The sequence below is a fragment of the Apis dorsata genome, unplaced genomic scaffold (assembly GCF_000469605.1).
Source record: "Apis dorsata unplaced genomic scaffold, Apis dorsata 1.3 scaffold_46, whole genome shotgun sequence".
In the NCBI taxonomy this organism is placed as follows: Eukaryota; Metazoa; Arthropoda; class Insecta; order Hymenoptera; family Apidae; genus Apis; species Apis dorsata.
In genome coordinates, this window is record NW_006263348.1 from 140,333 (window position 1) to 147,650 (window position 7,318).

Consider the following 7,318-nt stretch of genomic DNA (forward strand, 5'->3'; position numbering starts at 1 on the left):
ACAACCAGATCGGGCACGAGAATTTCACACGTGTGAAACTGTTGATCGGATCTTTGGTGACCGATAAAATATTTAACGAGGAATCGAGTTTATATATTTATAGATGGAGTGGAACAAGTCTGAAATAGATTGATCATTTATTAGCGAGTGAGATAATACACGTTCAAAATGGAATAAATCGAAAGCTATTATTCATAATACGATTCGTAACGCATCCTTCTCGCATTCATCATCGATTAATTTTGTTGGAATTAAATTGTTTATTTAAATTTCTTCGCGTCGATTTGATAATTTAAATATAAATGGCTAATATTTCGTAAATGTGATTATTATCACGTTATACGATTTGGAAAGGTTGAAAATTGTTAAGAAATAGTGGAGACACATTTTTTTTAAAATTTAAAGGAATATTCCTCATAATATCTTTTAATTCGTTCATTTTTATTCTACGGGAGAGATATTGTAACCGAATGTTTTGCACGACACTCATTTATAACGCGATGTGTTAATTTAAAATATTTTTCAGTATCGTGAAAATTAAATTTTGTTCCTTGAAACTTTATTATACACGAAGCAAATTGACAACTTTATAATTTTACACTGATAAAAATTATATTATAATTTCTATTTGAAAATTTATTTCTGAATAAAATATTAATTATTACTAAAAATCTTGTTTCCTCCATACTGTTATCTCATTTTGAACATTTCTTTAAATAATATCTACGTATCATCTTAAAAAACGATGTATCGATATTTTTTTTAAACGAAATCGCGAATATTTAAATAAACACCATTAATTCTCCGCGGCGTATAAAACTTGAATAATCGAATAATTAAAGAAACAGCATTCGCAAAAACTAATTTTAAATGTTTCGACCAGCATCAATATTTGACGAGCAAGTTTTGCGGCGAATGGTAAGAAAGGCCGGGGTTAAAAGATGGCGCCACAAAAGTCGGTCTGGTGATGAATTAAATAATCATGGAAACTGGTCCATTCAACTGGTCTTTTAATCCCTCTTCCAAGATGGATTTACAATCCGCGCCGACTACCTTTCCTCCACCACCAACAGTTCCATCCACGGCGTTTTTCTCGATATTTTCTACACTAAGAGCCGAGAAGCCGAGCTTAATATTTTCGACAAAAAATATACGCGAAATATACCTTGAAAAATATGGCAAGAAATTCAATGTGGCAAATCAAATTCGAAAGATGAAAATCGCAAAAGATTCGGTTCGAATACAAACACGTAATTAACTTGCTGATGTTAACGTCTCAGAGCAGTTTCTAGTAATTAATTTTCATTTTGGACCAGCGTGAAAGACGTCAGACGTCTTCCTTCGAAACTAACAAGCTCATGCACGATATTTCATTTGATACGGAAACGACTGAATATATCGTTCTTTGTTATTTTATTATTTTATTATATTTTTATGATCTTGCAAGTTAAATATATTTTTGGTTTAACTTGTAACGCTGAGACGATAAATCTTAATATATTTTTCGCTTTTTTAGGTAGGTACAAATACTGTAAAAAAATAATAAATAAAGTTACAATAGAATATGTAAATATTATATACATCGTGTGAGTATTTCAAGAGAAGAGAAATTTTTTATTGTCATGAAATTATGAGTTCAATATAATAATGATCCTTTCTTACAATCTATAATCTAACTTAAAACATATTTCGAAGAAAGAATCAATTTAATAAAATTATAATAAACAAATATACATATAGAGCAATAATTGTGTACAAATGTTAATTCAAATCATTATGTTCTTTAAACTATTTCCAATCAAATTTCAAAAGTGTTTTTAAAAGATTTTTCAAATTTCAAAAAAAATTGTTATTCTCTTGTTAAACTTGGAATCTTTTTTCAATTAATATTAAAAGAACATTTATCTTTGAAAAAGATAGCATAAAAATTCAATTCTAAAGGATTAATTCGAGAGAATTATCCCATTGAAAATTGATTTTATCTTACGATAGATTAATTTAATTTACTTACAAATTGTTTCTTCCTTTTTTTTTTTCTTCATTAGATACAATTTTACATACTAACGCTTATTCATACATCCAGTTATTTCCAGTTTGTTGAACCAATTAAGACGAGTTTACGCTTTCCGACTTTTTCACAACGTTTGCGTGCATTGTATTTCATTTAGCGGCGCAATTACTTTTCTCCGATACGCGATATCTTTCGGTTTACGACGTATTAAAGTACGCAACAAATTCTTGGCCGAGATATGCAAGCAAGTACCCTCATGAAATACTCTCGCCAATCTTTATATAAGATTACCTCCTTATATTAATCCCCGTTTAATTCTCGCGATTTAGAGGATAATGTATCAATTCAATTTTGTGTCTTTAAATTTGAAAAAACCATGATATTTCCATGATCACTCGAGAAACACGAGAATCTCGAATTACATTTCATTTCGAAACAATTGTGGAAACAATTGGAAAAGAATTTTTCTCAATTTTTTGAGGGAGGGAGAAGGAAGTATTTTAATATTTAAATTAATTTGTGATCACACTTTACTTTAAAAAAAATATTACAATTTTGAAATAGCACTGTAATTATTTTACGTTTAAATTTAAACATATTTTGATTGTTGCGTAATAAAATTATTCATCGATGCATTGGTATATTGCAATAAGTAAATTTTATATATGTGTATTTTCTACTTACTCGTGTAAATAATAATATTAAAAGAGAGAATATTTATACACGAATCACCTGTTACATCATTATTTATTTCATTGTTTTTCAACAAACAATTTTCAGAAAGGAACAATATATATATTCAATCCTTAAATATCCATTCGAAACTATAGATTAATCGATACAACATTATCGAGATAACAGATTTTCCACCATCAGGCGAAAAGAAATAAAGAGAGAGAAATTGATAAATTGCGAATGCAACGAAACTCGTTTAAACGATACCGTCAGCACTGCATCTTTCTATTCGACGAAACCGAAGAGCAATCTCGCGGCATCGATAAATTGATCGTTTCAATTTTATAATTTCGACCGTCGGATTGTAATTGTAGCCGGTGGTGTTTCGCCGATGGTGGACGCGACTTGAATCGGGCGCAGTAGAATAACTCGTTAAAGGTCAGCCACAACGGAGTTTAACCGTGTGTACATTGGAAGTGTGCCCGGCACATGAAAACGAACATTCGCGTTTCGACGTTCTACCTATTTTTACACGCTTTACACGCACTCGTTACTCGAATTTCGCGCAAAATTTCAACTACATAATTAAAACTCTCGCTTGTCCCTTTAAGCTGATGAGGGAGATTCAATTGTCGAATTCGATTCAATTTCGAAAACGATATAAAATATGCTGGGAAATATTGTAAGTAGATTTACTTACGAAATTAAATACGCGAAAAGTTCTGCTCTTTTTTTTTTTTAAATATTATTTCGAATGATTGTTGAGGCTATCTATTTTAATCACAGTGAATTCATTTTATCTTTGAAAAAGTTATCGCAAGATTTGTGAATGGAAATTTGTTGCATATTTTTATTTCATAAAAACAGAAAGTGTATTTTAAAAAACATCGTCGAAAAAGAATCTTTTATTTTGTTCTATATTAAAATTAATTTTGGAGAAAATTAAATTTGAAAATCTACAAATTGTACAATTTCTTGATCGTAAATGTTCAATCTCGTTTTCGACCTCTCAAAAGCAAGAACTTAAACGATAAAATTTAATTCTACCTATAATTTACTCGTATCCAATCGGAAACTAGCCAATTTCATTTATATTTTAAAAAATATTCAAACTTGATTCGCTCGAAAACGAAATTTTAAATGAAAAAAGAATTGTATTTTTTCTTTTCTTGTATACTTATCTTATCGTCGAAGAATCATCCCTATCCTGTTATGCACACCAATAATTGAACATTCTATGATACCTTTATTTATTCGAGACTTTACAGCTTATAAAGTAAATCGTTTTAATCGTAACGAGTTACTACGGTTTGAAACGTCCCATCAATATATATATATGTACATTTTTTTATATCAGAAACGAAAACGGCATTTTACGTAACATTAAATGAAACGAGCGCGATAAACGAAGTGAGAGACTATAAAAGTACTATTTATCACGGCGAAACAAAAGTGATACGGTGAAAATGTCATTTTCAACGCGGCTCGCTTCCGGTGATGCGAAGCAATTAAACTTTAATCGAAGTTTCCGAATCGTCCGAGTTGAAATATCGGAAACGTTAAATAAATTTCACATCGGTTAATATCGGGTTTACTTGCGGTTTCGATTTTCATCGATGATCGAACATTTTCTAATCAAAGAAACTCTATTAGAAAAGTGAAAAATTCCTTACAATAACAGTCGTGATGAAACGTTAAAACTATCTTTAAATTAAACTCTAATCTAAATTTTGATTTTGAAAAATTCTTTGCGCTATTGTATAAATTCTTTGACCCGAGTTTGAATCAATATTTGATACGAGTTGGATAGATATTTTCTACTAAATGGAAATACAAATATGCTCGATTCGAAACGAGAATGGTGCGACAACTCTTGTACACATACATAGATCGAGGATGAATAACGAATACATTTAACAAGCTAAATGCCATGGAGTCACTGTTAACCGGCACTCGACGTGATTAGTAACAGCAATTCAATTAGGTAATGTTTCGTTTCATCATAGAGCAATGATACATAGAATCACGGCACCAAAATTAATAAAAGTATTTTATTAAAGTAATATCTATAAAGTTTTTAATATCGTTCGTAAAAACGATACGATCTTCTTATTTTTTTAAAATAAGATATTTTATGATATACAATATTGAGATAATTGAAAGCACTATAGATAAAACCAGATAAAACATACAAAATCTTTGATAAGAAAATTTTTAATGAAAAATTCAAAAGAAATTTTATATTAGAAAAATATTCGAAAAAATAATATTCCCTTTCTTTGCTATTTTATAATGTATAAAAATTTAAATTATCCTTTGTATTTATTGCATATTGCATTAATTCACGCGTATTTTATATTCGAATCGTAATATTTTACATTTCAAAAGTTATAATATCTTTAATGAATTTTGTGAATCGCGCAAATTTGTTAAGATCCATCCTATACATTGTATTTGAATATTTGTTTGTAACAAAGCAATTAATATTGGAAGACATTCTATTCTATAATATTACTTTTTCCATCAAATTTATAAATTCTTCGTTGACAAATAATGCGATAATTCTTTCCTAAATACCAATTCCTTAAAAGAAAACTGCTTCCCTTTTATCTCCACTTTAAGCAAAGTATATGCATTATTAAACGCAATTTTTAAGAGTACCTTCTCTTTGAGCAAACACCGAGAGGAGAACAACTCGCAAGATTTATTCCCCTGTTGGGAAATCCTTAGTGTCTCCTAATGGAAAAGTTAGTACCTCCAGTTTGTCAATAAAATATACGGATTCACTTCGATCAAAGAGCAGTAACTTTCCATAATTACCCGGCTCGCACGAAACTCTCTCCCTTCTCTTCGGTGGCTCGGCCTGAATAATCCGTGCACAACAGTCTCCCAGGTAAATGTTTCCTCATCGACTGGAACTCGCCGGGATTATCGACTCTTTTTTTTCTTTCCTCGAACATTAACCAATTGCGGGAGAATTTCCAGGCAACGCCCTCTTTGAAGCGCTATCACGAAATTTTGCGTTAACCCTCTCGGCTCAAAAGCGATTCTCATCCATCGAATCAACTCTTATTAATCGAGATTCAATGCGCTAAAAAAAAAAAAAAATAAAATGAAAGAGCGATTCAATTTTCGCGCCATTCGTGTATTTCGTTCTCGAAAACGAGAAAGAGAAAGGAGATCGAAGAAGGAGCGAGAAGAGGAAGAAGATGAATTATCAATTTCCATGCGCACTTGCTCGTAATCGTGTCGCTCGCGAAATGTACGAGATATTCGAGAAAAAATAATACCACGCCGCGTCAGCAACAATGATATACATTAACAGAGGCGTTTTTCCTCCAACGCGATCACCTTCCCCTCCATTTCTAGCTTATCCTCGGGCACGTACACACACACACACATACATCGTTGGCGGCAATTTTAACCGCCCCTTCATGCCTCGTCCTCGAAGCCAAGGCCGGTTGTTACCGCCAATTCGCATTATCCAATTTTTCGTGTGTCACGTACCGTGTCCCCGATTCCGCTAGGTCACTTTCTCGTTGCAATTACACGTGGTCCAGAACAAGCGCTGTTTTCAACGTCGATGTTTGCAGGACGACGCGTCGATTTTCTCCTATTCTCCCCATCTATTATCCCCTCCTGTCCCCTCGAGCCTCACACTGTCTGTCTCTTTTCATTATTCTCGTCCATCCACCAACGTACGTTCCTACCCCTACGTACTTTTTCCACCCTCTTCCTCTTCTTCCCTCCGTTCCTTCCTTCGAAACCTCCTCGTCGCACTCTATTCGTGCTATTCCAACTTATTCCAACTTGGTGCTCGAGCTCTTTGTTTTTCCCCCCCTTTTCCCTTCCTCTTTTTCTTCTTCTTCTTTTTTTTCGCTTTGCACTCCCTAATTTTCTCCTCCAACGGTCCCGACTGATCCTTTCTCTCTCTCTCTCTCTCTCTCTCTCTCTCTTGTTTTAATCCTTCGCCTTTTCAGGGCTTCTCTTTTCGTCTTTTTTCTCTTTTCCCCTTTCTATACCGACTTTATTTCTAACGGTCGAAAAATTGTCACTAATTTACAACATGAGTAGTAGTTTCGTCCCGCCTCTCGAAACTTTTAATAATCCCACCGACCGAGCTTTTTTCTCCTCCCCTCCCTCTTCAATCCAGTATCTTCTTGCCTTGTTTCTCTTATCGATACTGATAATTTCCATCACTTTTCACGACCAGTCCTGCCGATCCATTCCCTTTGTGCGCTCTCCTCGGCGAATTTTACGAACGAGGATGGAAAGGGACGATGATGAGGAGACGAGAGAACCCTCGACAAAGCGAAAAAAACGCGAGATAACGAGTGCGTTACGCCACAATCGTTCTGTCTATCGAGCTTACCTCTTTCCCCCTTGTTCTTCCACCGTTCGTTGGTCACGTATTTACCCCTTGGAAACGGTGAAAAATCATTTTATTTCTTCGAACGTGTATTGATCTCCCATCGAAAGTGAAAAATGTCATTTAAGGGAAACGTTGAACGTTTCTCTTTGGAGTTTGTCCAGAAACTCGCTGCACGCTCGATCTTCGTTATCTTGTTATCTAATCTAAAAAGATCTTGACTTTATCGTATGTAAAATTTCTGTGTGTGTGTGTGTGTGTGT

At 33.4% G+C, this 7,318-nt stretch overlaps 1 protein-coding gene across 1 annotated transcript in view; it reads right to left on the minus strand.

Moving 5' to 3' along the window:
* The window catches only part of LOC102670923 (disintegrin and metalloproteinase domain-containing protein 10-like), a 156,639-nt gene that overhangs the window by 134,330 nt on the left and 14,991 nt on the right, over positions 1-7,318 (minus strand). The gene's annotated exons all lie outside the window — the stretch shown is intronic.